Consider the following 21,484-nt stretch of genomic DNA (forward strand, 5'->3'; position numbering starts at 1 on the left):
CTCCGAAATGGGAGGAATTCAAAGTGAATCTGCTCTCCCAGGTGATCCCACATTCAGTCAAACTGAAAACAAATACGACATTCCTTCATACAAGAGAATCTGTGCAGAATTTCAAATCTCGCCAAACGCAGATTTCAGATTCACCTTTGGTCAAAATTTTGGACTTGGATATGTTAACATATTTTATCCAGGAGAAGGAGACTATGCACAAAAGCATTGGACTTATCCTCCAGCAACCCTTCAAAACCCATCAAGTCAAAGATTCTCCGATGAAGGCGGAACTGACGCAAAAGGAAACAGAATTGATTTCATCAGAAACGATCAAGGAGCTGACAAACAGTTTGAATTTTTCAAGCGAAACGGACCTCTCAATGGACTTTCTCAAGCGGGAATGGGAACACTCAATCAATCAATTGAAGCATTCGTTTATTGCATTCTTGGAGCACAAGTCAACGTCAGATCATCAATCCTTGGTGAATTTGGAGGCGCAAAGGAAGCTCAAAGAGAATTTCTCGTCCTCATGGAAGATGCAATCAGACAGCCTGACTTGTCAAAAAGCATCCAAAGATTTCAACTTGCGATTGATGAGGCAAAAGTCAGGCTTGATCTTGCCATCTCGCCAGGAACATGGTTGATGCCTTCAAATCTTGTTCTTAACACTCAAAGCACAGTCAAATACAACAACAATCTGAAAAAAGCAACTGGAAACATGAAACTCGGAGTCAACTCTGATGTCAATGTTGACTTGAAAAAAGTTGGAACCAGGAATATGGATGGAGGGTCTTCAAAAAACAACAGACCCACTTCACATCATTCAAATCCATTAGATAAACAAAATGAAAACCAAGAAAAAGGAGAATCAAATCAAGACTCCGGAGGAGTCGACGCTTCGCGTCACGAAACTTTCAAATCTGGCGTCATCATTGCAGCATCACTCGGAGCATTTGCCATTTATCGGATTTTTCGTTGAGTCCAATCCAATGGATTAAACTCAATTTTTAACTCGCTATCGCGCGCTCGCTCCGCTCGCTTTCTTTTGAATCTTTTCAACCATGAAAACTGCAACAGCAAGAATCAACAGCCAAGCGTTTTTTCCAAGGAATCCAACAACTTGTCCTGCAGTTTTGAAGATGAAACTGACGATTGAACCAATCAATCCAGGAAGAAGTTGACCAAGCTTTTTTCCAAGATCTTTCAAAGCATTTCCAACTCCTTTGGCAACAGATTTGAGTCCTTTTGAGAGCGCATTCACAATCACACCGATTGTTGTGCCAACAGCAAGGAAAACAGCAAAAACTGTGAATCCATATCTCTTGAAAATGTTTTTGATTTTCTCTCGAAGAGGTATTTCTCTTTCTATTTCTTCAATTTGTGTTCCCAGCCTGGCAAGCTCCTCTTCATTTTCTGCAACTCTTGCCTCAACTTCTGCTCTCAGTTGGGAAGAAGTGTTTTCATCTTCTAGGATTACTTTATCATTTTCAATTTGTTTTTTTAGTTCAGCCTCTCTTTCATTCAGTTCATCAATGGTTTTTGTCGTGTTGAGCCTTTCTTCAAGAGTGTTTCTTTCTTTTTGTTTTTTTGCAAGATCAGATTTGATTTTGTCAACCTTTGCTTGTTCTTTTTCTTTCGCTTTCACTTGTTTCTGCAAATCCAAATTTCCTTTTTTTGCATTTTCAAAATCTTTTTGCAAATTCTTTTTCATTTGCTTCAGTCTTTGCAATTCTGTTTGATTTTCAAGACTCGAACCATGTTCTTCTTCCAGTGCATCAATTTTTGCTTGCGTTTTTTCGAGTTTGTTTCTATAATCTCTGATTTCTTGAGCATTTTTGTGGAGTTCTTCAGCATTCTTTTCTGCTTGTTTCAATTGTTTTTCTGCTTCTCTCAGTCTCTGCCGGTTTTCTCTTATTTCAGAATTATCTTTAGCGATCAAAGATTCAGCATCAGTTCCCAAAGCAGATAATATTTCTTTTGGCAATTGTGGGTTTAATCTTTCTTTTCCTGTTGTTTGCTCTTTGGTCATTAATGGGTAGAATTTTTTCCCACTTTTTTTCATCCTGACTTCTATCTTATCTTTGAAAAACGAAGCTTCAAGTTTATCATCTTCTGCATTTGGGTATAATATACTTAGATCATCCCATGCATCTTTTGTGAGGGATTGCGCTTCTCCCCACGTTTGTCGACCTTGAGTTTCACCTTCAATGAAAGATGTTTCTGCAGTTTTTGGTCTTGCTCCTTCTTTTCCATAATCTCTGTTTATTGTTGTAGTTGGAGTACTTTCACTGGGATTGTTTATTTCTTGATCAGAATCTTCATCATCATCATCATCTTTATCTTCATTTTTATCTTCTTCATCAGGATCAAGATCTTCTAAAGGAATGTATTCTGCCATTTTAAAAATAATATATTAAAATGGAAGTCAGTGAAAAAATCAATCCGAATTTTGAGAAAAAAACCTCAAACGCACTCAAGGCAGACAGAACTGTTCACAGAGTCACATTCAACCCAAACAAGGCTTCTCCCGGTGAAACACTCAGGATTCCAGTCCCAAAGCTTCATGAGGGAACCGTCTTGGTTCCAGATTCACTCGCGTTGATTTTTGATTTGAATGTGAGTGGCCATGCAAATAATTTTCTGGTAAACAATGTTTCAAGAGCGTTGGTTTCCAGATTGAAAATCAAGTTTGCTGGAGAAATTCTCGTTGACACAGACGGTTGGGATCTTTTCAAGCTATGGGAAGATCTCTTTTTGACAAAACACGAACGAGAAAACATGTTGAGTGAGGGAATTCAATCTGAGGCTCTCTCAAAAATCAGATCTATTGCTGGAGACAAACCAACTTCTTCAGTCGTGAAGGAAAACAAGCTCAATGATATCTTCAAAAGCAAATACAGAATCAGACTCGATCACGAAATATTGAAAGATCACGGAGTTTTTTATCCAAGAGCCTTGTCTGATGAACTGGTTTTTGAATTGACCCTTGCTCCTGCAAGCGGTGTTGTGAAGGGATCGGATGCAACAAAACTTGCATATGAATTGACAAACATTCAGCTTGAATATGAGGTTATTCAAAGCAAAAAGCTTTCAGATGAAGTCAATTCAAATCTTCTCAACGGAGATCGTTTCATGTTTGAGCATGTCACTCATCACCAAACAGTCACATTTGCAAAGGGAACAGACTCAATTATCAACGAGTCAATCAATGTTCCGAGAAGATCAATGAAGGGAATCCTCCTCCTTTTCTTCGAACCTTACACTGCAGGTGCAAGAGATTCAGAAAAAAACATTCAATTCTGACATCACAGAGGTGAAAGTTGACGTGAATGGAGTTCCAAACAAGATTTTCAGTCAAGGAATGAAAACGAGAGACATGTTTGACGAAGTTTTCAGAAGATTTGGAAAGCAAAACTCGTCAATGAACGCAACTGAATTCTTTGCTGGAGACAAGTTTGCATTGTTCATCGATCTCAGGAGCATGAAAGACAATGATCTTCATGGAAGTGGAATGAGATTGGTGAACACAAAAGATGGAGTTTATTTGTCAATCAAAAGAAAAGCAAGTGGTTCAGGAAATGTCAAATGCCACATCTTCATCTTGGCTGATGCACAATTCAGCATTTTGAACAAAGAGCTTGAGAGTGTGGCATATTAATTTCTTTTTGATCAATCAAAAAGAAATTTTTCGCTCCGCTCATGCTCGCTCCGCTCGCTTTCAAACCGGAGGCAATTCAGTTCCAGGAGGAACAATCATTAACTCTTCTCTGACGAATCCTCTTTTTGGACCATCTTTCAAATAATAAAGAACCGGTTCTTTTTCATTCACAATTGCTCTGTCAATTGAAAAAACTTTCAGAGACCAATTCGGATCAGTTGCTCTTCTTTGACCTCCTTCAAGTTCACCAGGAGCAAAAAGAAACCTCACATTCACTGAAGAATCGAGTCTCTTTTCATTTTTTCCAACAGGTCTTGAATAATTTGGTTTCTTTGAATCAACCACCTTTTCTTTGATTGCGTCAATTGGTTTCTTTCCTGTCAGTCGAGTTGTTTCATTGTTCAATGCTTTCACAACTTCTGGAAGCCTTTTCACCCATTCTGTGGATCTTTCACCAGATTTAAAGTTTATTTCTTGGGAATATTGAAAACTGAAAAGTTTTTCACCCAAAGTTCGATTGAATCTCTCAACAATTCCTTGATCACGGTGAACATTTGGATTTCCTCTTCTGATTCTTGTTTCATGTTTCAACATTTCCTTTGTGACATCACCCATGAATTCTCTTCCTGGATCAACTTGAAGAATTTTTGGCCATTTCAAAGGTCCTTTTTAAATTTTTTGAAAAGCCTTTGAAACTTCAGAGGAATCTTTTGAAGTGAGAGGTTCAGCGGCTTTGAATCTGCTTGCAACATCAACAACAGTCAAGGCATATTTGAAAATCTTTCTCCCTCTTGGGAGTTTGTCATGAGGAAGAGAGAGAAGATCAGCTTGATGAACTGCATTGGGAAGTTCAACATCAAATGTTGGTCTTTGGATGTTTTTTGGAACAGGCAGATAGATTTGCCAGATTGCTTGTTTCATCAACCAAAGTTTCGCCTCATCTTCTGGAACATTGGCTTCTTGAGAAAGTTTTTTCGCTGCTTGAAAGCCTTTCCAATATCCTTTTGGGGAGTAATAAATTTTTGACAATTTTTTGTTTGACATTTTTAAAGGAAATGACTTGCTGCAAATCCAATAGCCAAAGCTGATGTTCCAACAAAGATCAACTCTCCCTGTTTTTGAGATTCGCTTGGTTTGTAAAAGTCTGAAAATTGGGGTTCTTTGAGATGCTCAATTTTTTGTTGATGAACCTTGTTATAAAGTTTTAAAGCAAAGTCAGTGTTTGCGAAATTTTGTTTTGCTTCATCTTTCATTCTGTCATTTGTTTGAATCCAATCATTCAATTTTGCACGATTTTCTTCGTATTTTTCGAGTTCTTTTTGATATTTTTCAACTGCCAGGTTGTGTCTCTTTTTTTCCTCAAGTGAGGCTGATTCTGAATCTCCAGAAAAAAATTTTGCGAGATATGATCCACCAACAAAGGCGGTTGCATTGATTATTGCTCCTCCAATCATGATTGCGATGCTTGCCATTTTAACTTGGCAATATTTTTTGTTTTTCAAGATAATCTTTTGTTGATAATGAGGCAGCAATGATGACAGTGAATTTCACATAATTCATGAGATTTGAGGAAGGATCAGAAGTCATGGGTTCTTTGATTACTTTCTTTGCAATCCATCCAAATCCTGCAGCCAATCCAGTGATTGTTGCAGCATCAGTCATTGTTTTCACGAGTTTATTGTCTGACATTTTATTTCAGAAAACAAATTAATCCATTTGTTTTAATTTTGGAGATTTTTTTGTTGCAGCTTCAGTCACGTTTTGCCTCTCAACTTCTACCATGGTGCTTCGCACCGACGCCTGCGGTGTCATGTGATCAATCAATTTTTTTTGTGCTTTTTCACTTCCCACGTTGCTTTTATTTTTGAAAAGATGTTTCAATTCTTCCCTCTTGTAATACAATCCAGCAAGTGAAACAACAATGCTGGCAACAGAAAGCACATGAGTCAATGAAAATGAGCTTTTTTGTTCGCTTTCGTTTTCAGTTGGAGGGTTTTCTTTTTGTTCTCCTCTTTTAGTGTCTGTTCGCGTGACTTCTTTTGCTTTTTTCTTTGCTTCACGTGCTTTTTTGTTGTGTTCAGCAAGTTTTTTTCCAGCTGCAATTCTTCCTGGAGTTTTTGGAACTGTTTGTTTTGTTGTTGTTGTGATTTGTTCAGAATCAGGTTTTTCTTTCTTTTCAGAACTTGTTTCAGGTTCTCTGATTTGTTCAGGTTCTTGAGTTTCCATTTTAAATGATTTCTTAATTTCTTGTCATTTAATTTAAAATGGAAAAATTGAACAGAGAAGAACTTGAAGTGCTTTTGGAATGGCAATGGGATATATGATCTCCCTCTGAGGGGAATGAATTGTGTAATTTGAACGTCAAGTGAAATAACTCTTTCAAGAACCCAGTTTGAGCCTTGATTAGTGAAATTTTGAAATGTTTCTTCGATTGTTTCAATCATGGAGTCAAAGATTTCTGATTCATTCGTCCCTTCAAGATTTTCAATTGTTTGGGAATGAAAATATGGATAGGCAGTTAAAACATTTCCGTTGGTCAAATCAATTCTTGTCATCTCGCAATTGGGAATGAGTCTCACCCTTGTTTGTCGATTTTCTCTCATCAATCGCAAACCATCTGATTTGACAAATTGCAAAAATTCACTTTCGTCAAAATTACCTTCTGTTTTAATTCGAAATTGCCTTGCAAAACCACTCAATGCTGAACCTGTTTCTGTTATTTTTGCTCTTATTCTATTGATTTCTTTCAATTTTGTGATTTTTTCATCTTTTTCGATTTCTTCTGGTGTTGATATTTTGATTTTTGGAGGATGACTTCTCGTTGACCTTCTCAATCCAAGCATTTCCTCGAGTTCTCTGATTTCTTGGCGATTTTTTTCTTCTTCAACTTTTCTTCTTTGACTTTGTTCTTGATTTTTTTTTTCACTGCTCTTGTTGGTTGGAGAATTTGTGAATTTATTTCTGGAACTGGTTCATCGAAAATGGGTGTGAGGTTTCGAGATCTTTCTCGTTCTCTTTCATGACCTTGATTGATAGCATCAATTAATTCTGCTTTTCTCAGGCGACTGAATCTTCTCAGTCCAAGCCTTTTTGCTTCAGCTTTTAATTCTGGAACTTTCAGTTTGTCCATTTTATATAATTTATAAAAAAAAAAAAAATTTTTGAAAAATAATTTATAAAATTTTTTTTTTGAAGTCTTTTGAAATTTTTCATAACCTTAGGATTTTTTATTCGAAAATGTGGATAAATTTTTAAGAACGAGTAGTTCCACTTTTTTAGACACTTTTTTTTGAAAAAGTGGTCCATTTTTTGGAATTTTTTGAAAAAAGTATTACTACTCTTAGGTATTTTTTTTTTATTTTTTAATTTTTTAGGTGGTTCTTTTTTTGGTTTTATGCTGAATTGAGTGTAAAAATTAAGATTTTTAAAAATGAGCCAGTTCTCTCTATTTAGGGCTACTTTATTAGATAGTTATTAATTACAAAGTAACTAAAAAATGCGATTATCTTATCTCCAGAAGAGCTAACGAAAAGAAAAAATAACAAGGCTATGTCAAAGAAAACGGACAATGCATCAAAATCCATTGCAAAAGAAGGAGGCTCTTTTTAGCAGTTGTGAGAATCTCGGTACTTTGCTTCAAATATCGAACCAGATGAGGAAATTCTGGCTCCCTTATCTTTATCTCATTCTTTCTTTGTTGCTAAGCTTTGGGCTGCAGCCTTTGCGCATCGATCTATTTTACCCTTAATGCGATTTCATTAAAATAGAAGTACTAATTTATTCCAATATTTGCTCTCAACTATGAATTTATTTGATAAGTTCTTCCCAGATAGTGAAGTGGCAGAAATTATATAGATAAAATAGAGTTTAGGAAAACGTTATTCATAGAATGTATGAAGCATAAGCGGCAATGGAAGATAACGTCCTTGGTAAGGTAGCATAAAATCAGTCAGTCTTAACTCAAAACGTTTTTTGCGTGCGTGTTTTTGGTATTATTATTTTATGTCCGAGAATGGTAGGCGAGCTCGTATTTCTGGCAACGACCTCTTTTTCTTCAAAATACCTCAAGAAATGTCAAAAATGCAACCATAAATCATAAATTTACCTAACCTTTTTTAGGAATACCTGATGGTCTGTGGCATATCTCCACATCATGGATCAACACAGAAAGTAGTAAGGATTTAGAGGAGACGGTGGATTAAAAATGATATCCAATCCCTTAATTGCGCTTTGAAAGCCAAATGGGCGCAGAAGTACCTTGATGACAACAACCAAGCAAAATGGAAACTTTTTTTTTATTATTTTACTAAGAAAAATGGCAGCAAATTACTTCTGACTGGTAACTTAAACCAAGCTGATGTAGCTGGTCTGAATATTGAAGATATTTTCACTAAAGAGGTGATTAAAATTTGGTCAAATCTAAATTACGAATAAAACCCAACATACATTGTAAATTCACCGATTTAGTACAATTTCCTTAAAAGGATTGATAATTAACCTGTCTTTTATCGACATTGGCCCTGTGCGGGAGTTAGTCAGGTCAAAGACATTTTAGATTATACGTCCGATTTTTTAAATGATGAGGACTTTAAATCTCCCTATGAGGTTAAGACACTTTTTTAACGTACTACGGTGTTGTGTCTGCCATGGCAAAATTGAAAAAGTCTTTTCAGGATCAGGTTATGAAAAAATCCAAAAACCAACTGACTTGTGGCCATTGCCAGAAATTGGGGACAAGATGGCGGCCGCGCGTGCGCACCTAGGTCCTAATGGCGGCCAAATCGTGTAAGAAAATGTATGGAGAGATAAAAACTTTCTCAAAAAAAGCCAATACGAGCTCACGGGTCTTCAGTGCGTGACTCAAATCATGATTAGTACAGTAAGAGCTACGTATTTCATTGTAAAACGGCTGAATACACATAGGTTCACTTACTTCCCGAGATGATCACTTTCATCGTTCATTTTACACACCATTTCCCCATACATTGTCTTAAAATCCTGCTGAAGTCATGCCAAACACTCGTCCATTCCAGTCTGAACCCTTCGATGGAGTCAATTTGCGCGACTCGATATAAATTCATCAATGTCTAGTGCATTTAAATCCACTGAAAAAAGTATGAATATGTCCCTGCAAAATACTTCCAAAGTTGGGTTTAAATCTCTCATTTTCCCATCTCTATTCCAGTGAACGGACGCCATTTTTAAATGCCTTATTTTGGTCGAAGAGACTCCAAACTCGGCACTTCTTTCCAGCCGCCATTTTGTTTGTTGCTATAGTCCAGCAATGTTTGACGGGATAGAATTAGGTTCCAGACCCCCAATTTATAAACCAGGCTTGGTTCTTTAGCAAGTAAATACGCGGGAAAAACGAACACAAATTTTTAAGAGTGTGTATCAAAACAAAGTAAAAATGTCTGAGATTCTTGACGCTTACAAAAAACAGAAGCAAGAATGGGCACTTAAAGTAAATTCAGAATGTCCTCTTCACTATGTCAAACAGCAGGCTTCTCAGCAGTATGAATTCATGTTCTTTTTGAGATTCCTTGGCCACTGTCATGTTTGTGGAGTGACCTTTTAGATGGCACCGCCGTGGAATTAAATTATATCGACCTGCTCAACTCTACTACTGTGGATGGATGGTTCACCATAAAAAGAGGGTGCTCACGCATAGAGGAGCTCCTACGCAAAAAGTCTAGTTCAGTTAAGCAGGCCTACAGGAAAACAACAGGAAGGAAACGTCAACAGCTTGATACAAATGTGTACAAGCTGAGTGTCAGGAGAATGGAGACAGAGTCACTGGAGGCACTAAAAGCGGAAGTTGAAAACTGTCAAAAAGATTTAGAAGAGTGGAAGAAGAAATACACTGATTTGGAAAACGAAAAGAAAAAAATTTACAATGAAATGAAAAATGAAATCAACAAGCTAGAAGAAGAAATTACTAACCTAAAATATGTTAACAAGGATTTAGCCGAGTATGTTGAAGCCCTCGAAAAGAAGGAGTCTCTGAAGTTTCAGGGAGGGAAACTTAATCAAATAGGCAACAAACAAAAATTGAGAAAAATTCGACATCTTCAAAACAAAGCCCAGTGTGCATTGTGGTTCAGTAAAAGCTATGGATTAGAACTAAAATACATTGAATTTACAGACCAAGATGGGTGTAGCCATACCCTGGACTACTGTGAAAAGTCTCCTTCTGGGAAATATGAAGACTTGTCACAAGATGACAAAGACAAAATAGAACAAGTTTTATTTTTAATGGACAAATTTTGCATGGGAGACGAAGTTTATCATGAACTGACCATGTTCACTGAAAGCCTGCCACGATCGTATCTCGTCAAGCAGTCCAGGGCACAACTAAACAAAACATATCATATTGAAAGAACCCCTGGCTGTCATCCAGGAGCCAGCTTAAACTTTACTTCTACTCTTCAGGATCATGTGAAGGAGCTCCTTAGAAATGCACCAGAACTTAAAGAAGAGAAAATCCAAGTAAAATTGAGTGGGGATGGTGCCCGCATGTCACGAACAACCAACTTTATGATGATGTCTTTCACACTTTTACAGCTAAAAGAAAGTGTCATGTCATCTAAGCACAACAGAACTGTCGCCATAATCAATGGGCCCGAAAAATATGAAACTCTAAAGACAGCACTCTCCCCTCTTTTTGATGAAGTGAATCAACTTATTAGCAAGGGTACTATATCCATTGATGGAGAGGATATTCAGCTTGAATTTTTCCTGGGTGGTGATATGAAGTTCCTTCTCATGATCCTAGGTTTGAATTCAGCAAGTGCAGATTATGCTTGCCTGTGGTGTAAAATACACAAAGATGACAGGTGGGACACAGGCAAGCCAATCAACTATTACAATGAGGAACCCATGAGGCGCACTTTAGAGGAAATCAAGAGGCTTTGTCACTCTAGAGATAACTTTGGCTGTATTCATGACCCACTCCTGAACATCCCTTTAACAAATGTGATACCAGATGAACTCCATTAATTGTTACGGATAACTGACAAGCTACTACAAAATGTAATTGATGAGGTGCTTGAAAGAGATGCAGTGGAAGATTTTTAGAAGTCTAGGGGGCAACCCAAAGGAATATATCTCCAAAAACTAGTTAAAGAAATCAACAACCTTGGAATATCATTTTCTATTTGGAACAAAAGAAATGCAGATGGCTCTGAAAGCCAAGTAAAGGAATTTACTAGTCTTTTAGGCTCACAGAAAAAGCTGCTGCTGAATGGATTGCCCGCCAAACTTCATGAATTCTTATACCCCAACACCTGTCCAACAGTGAAACAATTATGGACTGATTTTGGTACTTTGTATAATAAGATTTCTGATTTCAACCTCACCGACAGCGCTGCCAATGAAATATTTGATGAAGCAAAGGCATGGATTGACCTTTTTTGTTCACTAAAAGGAGTTCGCCCTGGGTATACCAGACCAAGGGTCACCCCATACATGCACCTTATTCCCTACCACCTTCCTTTCTTTGTTCAAAGACATGGTTGTCTGAAAAAATTCACAGGCCAAGGGGTGGAAAAAAATAATGATGATGCCAAGAGGATCCTTTTTCATAAATCCAACAAATGGGATGGTGCCAAAGACATTTTGTGCACAGAAAGTAGGCAGTGGGATTTAAAGCACCATGAACGGAAGAAAGCCAACTACACCAAAAGAAAGCTTGAATATTGGGGTCATGAAATCAGCCAAACAAGGAAACAAAAAAGATTAGAAATTGGGGTTTCTGCTCAAGATCATGACACGCCAGAGCTCACGCCAACCGAAGATTACAGGAAATTCACCATCAAACAACTAAGGGAAATTGTAAAAGAAAGGGGTCTTAACACCAAAGGCCTTTCTAAACTGAAAAAACAGGAACTCATTAATGTTATTGAAAGGGTATAACTGTTCTAAGCCTTTGAGTTTTAAGGGTGATCAATATCCCAGTCCTCTTTAGGCATTAGGCTTCTTATCTTACTGGGAACATGAAGATGACACTTTGATAAACTTAATTGAGATTTTTTCAATATAGACCCTTGGCCTTTCCACTATTCTCCCCCCCACTTTTTCATGAGATTTGGGAGACAGAGAAAGTAGTGTCATTATCTTGACTGGAAATTTCACCCTAGTGCCATCACCATGCTTGTCAAACAAACAGCACCACTTGCTGGGGAGTTGACATTTGATGAAATCACCTTCTGCATATAGAGTCCAATTTTTGTCTTGTGATTTCCTCCCTCTGTCGCGGAATAAATACTTAAACACATCATGTCTGAACTCTAAAGTGAGTCTTTGGTCAGGACCTTTGTGGCTGAGGGACTCAAGCATGGCATGCCTGAGGCGGTCAACATTCTCTTGAATGATTCCAGTGTCAGGTTTGGGAAATATAAAGGATCTACAAAAATAACATGAGAAAGATGATTGTTAAAATCGGGCACAATAATTAGAATCACAAGATACATCTCTTAATTAGGCTGCAAGAAACATTCTGCTTTAAGTTTTCCGTCTGTATGTCTTAACTTATAGTCAAAGTTAAAAAAAAAGTCTGTAAGAAGACTCTGTTAGATTTTCTAATTTTCTGTTAGCTTTTTTTAGCTTACTATACAACCTTGAAAAACCAAAGCTTGATAAGCGGCTAATATCAAATCATTCGGCTTCTCCTATTTATTTATTCATTTATTTGTTCGTTTATTTATGTAATTACTTGCTCCAATTTAACAGATTTAAAACATTTTCCCTCAACAAAATCGGGGAAAGATGTTCTTTGGGCTCCCAGGTGTTTTCAAACGAACTATATCCTTTCCATTTAACCAGATATTTGGTTCCCTAAAAGGACAAACACCGTAACGGGGATTTTAACTTCAGGCTACAGGGCTAAATGCACACAAAAGGAGCACAAAATGTACTATTTCACTTACTTCCGAGTCTTCTCTACTTGTGATCAAACGTTCAGCCTCATAAATTCCTACGCTCTTTCTTGAAGATCTTCTCTTCTTTATATTTTCTTCGAGAAATAGGTCGAGTGAGCTCAGACTGTTTAAAATATGGTATGGAACACGTTTTCGCTCGCTAAGTTTGCTTACGGCCGCCATTTTGAAAACGAGATACCGCTGATAATTAATCGCGGGCGTGAAATGTCCCCGATTTCTGGTAATGAAAAAGCTACTATCATCTTCAAACTTTTGCAAAGAAGCCTATAAACTAATCGTTAAAGAAATCACTTCTACACAAGCTAAAAGCCAGAGAAAATGGATAACTGACTGCGAAATCTTCAAAAAAATCGATAAAATGGAATGAGTCATATATATATATTCTGCCCTTTTATTGCACTAGAGAAACTAAACTTTTAACTTTCCAATTTAAACTTCTTCACAGAAGAATTGCCACTTAAATTTACCTCTATAAAATAGGTATTTCTTTAACGGGCGCCTGTACCCTCTGTGAACGAAACACAGAAACCCTGATCCATCTATTCTGGGAATGTGCTTTTGTTCAAAATTTTTGGCAAAACGTACAATACTGGTTGATACAGCATCTGGTTAAGCTTCAAGACTTTTCTTTGACCCTACCTACCTGTCTGGGTTTAGTCGATGACACTGTGAATATACTTTTACATCATGCACTTCTAATTGGCAGATATCACATTTACTGAATTACTTATCCAAAATTAAGAAAACCCTGCCGAATCTACATACTTTTTCGCAAACCTTCTTAAAGTGCCAAGAAATTAAAAAAAAATGTTTTGCTTACAAGACGAACGCTGTTAAGAAATACAACTTAAAATGGAACTGTTCAAATAAACTGTGTCCTCAATTTACCTTTTTTTTTTGGATGGTCCCTTGATCGCTACTTAATCTTCGAATTTTGTTTTTTAAATCCACTCTTGTTCCAAGAGTTCTGCGTTAGGAGTGCGGGCTCTCTCTTCTTTTCCCTTTCTGTTTCGTGTCCTTCGTCTTTTTCGTTTATCTTTTCGTCCTTACTTTTAATTGATACGCGTACAAATCGTAAATAAGTCGTAAGTAGTCGTAGTGCTGTATATGTACCCTTAAAAATGGACTGTAAGTGGCACAAATATTCTTTTATAAATAGTATAAGTATCGTACTGTACTGTAGTGTAGGTATTGTATTGTAAGTAGTATATGTAGTATATAAGTTCACTTGAAGACATAGCGTTATTTCTGCAAGTAGTGTGGACATTGTAAGTACTTTTAGCTTTCTAAGTATAGTAAGTATTGTAAACAATGTAGGTATAGTTATTGTGGTTAATATGTGAGTACTGTAAGTAATGTTAGTAGTGTTCAGTATTGTAAATGACGTGTCATGTAAGGCAATAAAAATTGTTAAAAAAAAAAGAATTTAGAGGAAAGCTTCATATTCTAAATCGGCACTCTAAATCCCCATGGAATCAAACAATGATTTTCCCTCGTGCACCACCCTTGTAGCACCACTGCTCGTTATACTGAACCACACACAGCTCACAATTCCTCGACAGCTAACATCCAAAACATCACTTCTTGGATCTCTTTAATTATCTTGCCAGATAATGCTTTGCATTACCACGCCGAAGTTGCACAACAGTTTCTTTAAAAACTAACCCCTTTATTTACTTCCAATAACTATTGAATTTACAGCTGACTTGGGTTCCTGGGAAAGTAAACACTGAAGTGGCTATAAAATATGGGGTAGTTCAGATAAGCTATAAAATTTTGAATAACATATATAAATTAAAACTTTACGAGTAGGGAGAAGCGTCGGCAAATGGTGTTCCTCCGCTACTCTTTTATATATCCTGACATAAAATGATGAAATTTCTTTATGATGGCAAATAGGAAAATGGTACCAGGATATTTCTGATTTAAAGTAAGAAGCACTCTTAAGGACGTTCGCGCTAATTGTTTATGCGCATCTTTAGTGCGCAGGTATTGCACACGCCAAGCAATGTCACCACAGGTCACCAAAGCGTATGTGACACAGGTTACCATGCAAGCGTGATTTAAGAGTTTGTATGGAGTTAAAATTAAATCGAAATTTAGACAACAATACTCTCACAAAACCCACAAAAAATATAATAAAGTCTGGAAAAGCTTACCCGGTGTATTTTGCTTTGTTTTCAATGCTTCTCAGTGCTTCCAAACGCTGTTTAGAGCGCTTTATCTCTCAACAGCTAGTCCACGTGCATCACTGCATTATGTTAATGACAAGGTAGGAAACTACAAGTCGAATTTCAATCAAATTTGGCCCGTCATTTGAGGAGAGCACTTCGAAAACCTCGCTAAAATTTGCTTGAAACTTAAGCTCTCGCTTACCTGCCTCACCATATGGCAAGAAGGATGATGTGCGGTCCCTCCTGGGTAGCTCATTTACGGAAGAGTTCATTTATTGAGACACAGGCCTTCGTTGAAAACAAAGTTCATTTCAAATCGGGTGCCATTTTTGCCGCCGACAGAGCCGTGTCGCTGGAATGTTGGAACAAACTCACGGTCAAACCTAGGCACGAGTACTAAAATGTGCCCAGCCGGGGAAATCCACGGGAAGCCTTTGGCACGTAACAAGCCACACACACACCCTCACGGCTAAGTGCAGTTCTGTACCAGCCAACCGACCTTGTTGTGGCCTTTTTCAGTAACGTGTAAAACATTATTCTGTTCACCAGTTAGCCTGCAAGATGGTATATATAATTAATTGAGCTAGGTTCGCATTAACGTGACAAGAGAATATAAATAAATATACAACTTATACCGAATTACCTCGACATATTTGCTCATCCACGAAAGTGACTACATCTTGCAGCGGATGTAACTTCCTACCAAGACTTGATTGTATTGACAGTGACCTACCGAAACGACTAAACACGCATCGCCAGATCTTTTCAAACGACTCAGATTATTTTTCCTTCCTGCCCTCCTGCTCGCAATGAATAAGCCGGTAATGAGAACTTCGAAATACAAAAGGTTTAATGAGCAAAACAATGACCTTACACATGTGTAAAAAATGTTGCCGTTCTCGGCAAAAACAACAACTTTGCGAAATTCAAGGATTTTTGGAGAGCGTGAATACAAAGACAATTTTTTAGTTTCTTTCAGTTAGCTTTTATTCAATAAAAGCCAACTCGTAAGTTACGAGTTGGAAAATCGCGAAGTCAGTTCATTAAAAAAAAAAAAAAAAAAAAAAAAAAAATAATAATACAAAATTCAATTCATATTCTCAAGAGACCTTTCTTGCTGTCACGCCAAGCACGGCTGGCTGGCACAGAACTGCACTTAGCCGGGAGGGGGTTTGTGTGGTTTGTTACGTGCCAAAGGCTTCCCGTGGATTTCCCCGGCTGGGCACATTTTAGTACTCGTTCCTAGGTTTGACCGAGAGTTTGTTCCAACATTCCCTGTTGGCGGCAAAAATGGCACCCAATTTGAAATGAACTTTGTTTTCAACGAAGGCCTGTGTCTCCATAAATCAACTTCGCCGAAAATTATCTGCCCAGGAAGGACCGCACATCATCTTTCTTGCCATATGGAGAGACAGTTAAGCGAGTGCTTAAGTTTCAAGCAAACTTTAGCGAGGTTTTCGAAGTGCTCTCCTCAAATGACGGGCCAAATTTGATTGAAATTTGACTTTTAGTTTCCTACCTTCCATTAACATAATACAGTGATGCACGTGGAACAGCTGCTGAGAGATAAACCGCTCTAAACAGCGTTTAGAAGCATTGAGAAGCATTGAAAACACAGCAAAACACACCGGGTAAGCTTTTTCAGACTTTATTATATTTTTTGTGGGTTTTGTGGGAACATTGTTGTCTAAATTTCGATTTAATTTTAACTCCATACAAACTCTTAAATCACGCTTGCATGGTAACCTGTGTCACGCGCAATTCATGGTTGACGATACACGGAGGAAGACGGAGGTAAACACACATGTCGGCCGACGTGACAGCATTAAAAAGAGGGAAAAGGGGGAAATTCATCTCCGTTGCACAGTTTTGAAACGAAAAATCGACGTGAAACGATTAGACGAGTTAAGTTTACAACAAAAAGTCCAAGAAAAGGCGTCGATACCTGCCGGTATTTCGCGCCAAGAGATTAATATATTTACTTGACTCTCGATATAACAAAATAATTGAAACGCAATATTTTATTTAGTCTATTCGTCAATTGAAGTCCCCTTTAAGCTTTTTTAAGTCTTGACAGTAAACGAGAAAGTCTTAACCTTATACAAGAAAGCAATTTTATTGATCACCAATCCCGTGTACAATCAATCTCCACAACCCTATTTTAGGTGAAAAAATTTACTTACTTCTCACATTTTCGCCTCGCTCACGGCTATAGATGCATTTTCCTGGCATTGGCTAAACAGCTGTATAAGTTTTGAAGGTAGAATAACAATAAAAAAAACTTAGACGATCAGAGGTTTGAATTGACAGCACACTCGAACGAAAACAAAACGATCGAGCAACCATTGTGAGCAGGAATTATGGGATAATCCTGTTTAGGTTCCAGTGCTTCTCCGACATGTCACGCAAAAACGTGACTTCCGTAAGTTTCTCACGTCTTCGACAACTTCAACTGGATTTTGCGGTTTTAAAAGGTCGGTGACCCCCAATTTTTTTTTAGACGGTTAACCTTCTTTGACAGATATCTGCTCACTGTCATCAAACGAAAGAAAAATCAATGTGGGAAGTTATTATTATTTTTTTAATTTATCTACCCACGCGCGATCGAACTCCGCACATTTTGTGCCACTTCTGGGGTGGAAATACAATTATTAAGATTAGTTGTAGCTTTAGGGATAATAAAAGTGGAATTTATTTGTTTAATAGATCCTCTGAAATAAACTTCGGCAATGGAAGTTTGTCTCCAGCGATTCGTTTATAAAAATTTTGCATCAACAACCGGTGAGGTTATATCGAGTGACGAGGACCAATTTCTCAAAATAAGCGCAAACTTGCAGATGTCATATCTCCGAAACGAAGTCGGTGACCCCCATTTTTTTTTTTTTGCATTTCAGGTGTAAGTAATTCATAGACTAACTGCAGCAGAAGTTTGAAAAAAAAAAATTCAATGTTAAAACATTTTTGCGCGAACGTCCTTAAGGCCGATTTACACGGTACGACTTCGTCGCACGCGACCTGCTTACGACAGGCCTAAGACACGAATTGTTTCGTGTAAATCAAACCTACAACTCGCTTACGACTGTTGTGCTCGTCACAAAAAATGTCGTAGGAATTTTAAAACATGTCTCAAAATCCTACGACAATCGTAGGTATAGGCAATGTTGAATGACGAGTGTTGTGTGCGACTTTTTGCATGACGCGAGCAGCGCGCGCTATAGAAATCGCATGCGACAGTGGTAAGCAAAAGTTGTGCCGTCTAAATCGGCCTTTAGCTTCCACAGATAATTAGCCGCATACTGATACACGTCTATGTGTGTGTGATTTGGGAAGCAGAAGTCATATAATGTTTAAAACACGAGCAGCAGTGTTTTATCGGGTGCGCCTCGTAGTTTTAGACCCGATAAAGAACATGCTGCGAGTTTTTTGAACGGCTTCAAAAACATTCCTGGAAAAGCGGGTGTCAGAGAGAGGTCATTACAATGATGGTACTGTGAACGTTGGAAATTAGCCTACTAGAAAAACATTAAACACTGAATTCTAATAAGAAGGAGGTTTTATCGGGTTTTAAAACCACCCTCGTGATGTTTTATCGACCATTTGATAGGTCAATTAGGCTTACGAATTATTTATGAGTTTTTGAAAGCTAGGCGAGTAGCCAGGGTTTGATTATCCGACTTTTAATGGCTGTTGCAGCCCCCTTGCGAGTTTGTAACGGTTTCAAAATACAATGTGCACACTGTGTTTTATTGATTGATTGATCGATTGCTTGCTTGCTTGATTGATTCTTTTCCCTCCCCTTTCCTGTCAATACACGCAGTTTAAAAATTCAAACGATTTTTCCGATAACAATTACTGTTTCTTCTCGCAATCAGCTGTTCTATGTTTGCTCATTAGGGCTCCCATAACAAAAGATGTAAACGACAGTAGGATTCGTCAGCCACTTTAGGAGACTTTTGGTTATATAAACAGGAAGTGACTTTCATTTTTTTACAACAAAGCAATATCTTTACTGGAAGTAAACGACAAAAACACTTCGTATGTTTAAATGCGACTTTCATCATAACAACATTAGCACAAGAGATTTTCGGCTAAATAACAATTGAATCAAAATGCTAATATTTGCTTCCCAAATCTCCCTTGCTAGATTCTTCATCGCACGTAACACTGAAGCTGGTAAAGTATCAGTACTAACTGCTAAAATATTATAAAAATTGAGCTATCAGAAAGACCAAGGGGACTGGAATTGCGTCAGATCGATAAATATAGTTTCGTAAAAGAGCCGAAAAATAACATCGCTCCTATGAACTGAAAATCCCTACGTGAGAGGCACACTTGAGTAGTTTGAATCAATGTAAAATGGTGCTTTCTCTCATTCTTTCTTTATTGGCAATTGTCTGCAATTAGTTGTATGTTTGGTCTTTCATTCTTTCTTTCTTTCTTTCCTCCGTTTCTTTCTTTCTTTCTTTCTTTCTTTCTTTCTTTCTTTCTTTTCTTTATACCCAAACAAGCTATGGGAAGGAGTTATTACACCAGCTGCTATAGAAGCTTATAAACATGATAATGTTAAGTATATGACACTAAAACGTCGAGGGTATAATGCGTCCCAAAATATTTTCTTTTAGAGCAATAAATAGACTGTTTTCAAACCTCCATTTCCCCATGTAATTGTCAATATCGTATGTTTGAATCGAACTGCCGGTATCTTGGTTGATAATGGCGAGCGCAATGTGGCGAGTGCACCAAAACTGACGAGGGGCTGGCAGGAAGGGGAGAAAAAGACGTCTCATTTCTTCTCTCCCCGACGCAAAAGAAACTGACGAGGGCTCCCAGGTTGCGCTCGCTATTAAAAACTTACATGGCGGCAGTTTCGATCGAAATGTGCTATCTCAACAAGCACACAATAAAGGCATTGCAGAGAGTCTAATTAGTAAATAAACATATGACGTGAATGAACGCAATATTTTTGCCATGTTCTCTAGAAAGCAGTCTTCTACGATCCGCAATCAATTGAATTTTAAGAATGTTTCAAAAACGTCGAAAAGCAAGAAACTTTTATTGTGTTTTTAAATAACATTCACAATGAAATTTCTGAGGCCTTAACCAGTCAAAATTAGATGGAATGAATTACAGTAAACATTAACAAGTCAGACTAAATATTGTACTTAAAATTGTTTTTAAGATGATTTTTGAACAAACCGCATGGTATATTTAAAGTATGATAATTATCAGCCTTCGAGCGAGTTCTTCGGTCTTCATTAATATAAGAGAGACAACTTATTATTGTATTACTTTCGGTATAACGCATTACCATAATCTGAGTCATTGTGTTGCCAAAACACATCAGCCTCACAAACAAAATTGATTAAAAGAAACATAGCTTTGCAGTAATGACCACTCATTAGTTTTCCGTCTAACTCATGATCCAAGCTCTCCTACAAATCACCATACAATTCTCACAGCTGACTGAAAGTTCTGCTGTGGCACAGCCCCAGTATATTCACTATGTTTTAATCAACTAACATGACTGTGAAAACTTTACTGGTCTTACGCGCAAACAAAATTATATCCAACAACTTACAGATATCTCAACCGCGTGGGATTTGCAAATATCTCCTTAGGCAGTTCTAAAATTTTGTTCTCTGACAATTTCCTATGGAGAAAGAAATTGGAACACTTAAATTTACAGTTTTAGCCTTGAAATCATCAAACAATACATCATGAGTATTGTAATAACGATAATAATAAAACATAAAATTGAAAAGCACTTTCGCATCCCTTTTCCTCCCTTCCCCAAAATGGCGTCCTTTGCGTCAAAAGCTTATTTTGATTTTCGTAATAATGAAATTAACTTATTCAAAAGGGTAAAATAAATCGATTTGGGAAAGAGAAGAGTAAAATGGCGAGGCTTGGCTTGGCAAAAATTAAAATACCCCGCGTGTGAGTGTCTCATGTTATTCTAAGCTTTAAGCTGCTTGAAGCGGAAAGGCGGCGAACCTGGTGCAGCTACAAAGCGTGCCATTTTCTTTGTCGTCGAGTTTTGTTATGGAAGGACTTCAAAGTAATAAGCTGAATCTCCTAAACCTTGATCGGTTCGGCTTTGTTGTAACAAACTCCAGTGAATTTCAATTGTTAAAGGTCGCACGACGTCACGCTTTAGTTTCAGTTTATTGTTTTTGCAATAAACTGTACAAATGCAAAAAGTTATTAATTTTTATTTAAACAATAATGGCGAGGAAGCCAAAGGTAAGCCACCGGGCTGATAAAGAATGGGCTTCCTCAGTTAAGTAATAAGAACAAAGTTTACACGTGGGACCAAATCAATGGCAAAGCAACAGTAAATCTCAAAAAATATTACATATTCATATTGATCATAGTTAGTCCAAAAAAAACGAAAATGAAAGTGAAAAGCAGAGGTAAATAAATAAAAATGCTACACTATTTGAGTTCATTCTTTTGTAACGGTCGCTACTCTCCGTTTGATTTAGCCATATTTTAGTTAAAAAGGAATATTCGGCGAGGGTAACACAACTTGAGGTTTTTTGTCTGATTACTTTTTCTATTTCACCATATTACCACATTTGATAGCCTACCCGTACAGCGTTAGTTTTCTTAAGAAGTGGTAACGTATGCGATGCGGAACTTCGTCTTTACGTAACCCTCGAGTGGCAAAGGAAAGAACATAAAATTGTGAATTACAAGGACGGAGCCTGATAGAGGGCTTC

General features: G+C 37.4%; 1 protein-coding gene and 1 pseudogene across 1 annotated transcript in view; one reads left to right on the forward strand and one right to left on the reverse strand.

Moving 5' to 3' along the window:
• The window catches only part of LOC146475584 (uncharacterized), an 873,425-nt gene that overhangs the window by 366,636 nt on the left and 485,305 nt on the right, over window positions 1–21,484 (reverse strand). The gene's annotated exons all lie outside the window — the stretch shown is intronic.
• On the forward strand, window positions 8,368–12,147 carry LOC146475597 (uncharacterized; annotated as a pseudogene).

Source organism: Pavona decussata, unplaced genomic scaffold (assembly GCF_977016875.1).
Source record: "Pavona decussata unplaced genomic scaffold, jaPavDecu1.1 SCAFFOLD_84, whole genome shotgun sequence".
Lineage (NCBI taxonomy): Eukaryota > Metazoa > Cnidaria > Anthozoa > Scleractinia > Agariciidae > Pavona > Pavona decussata.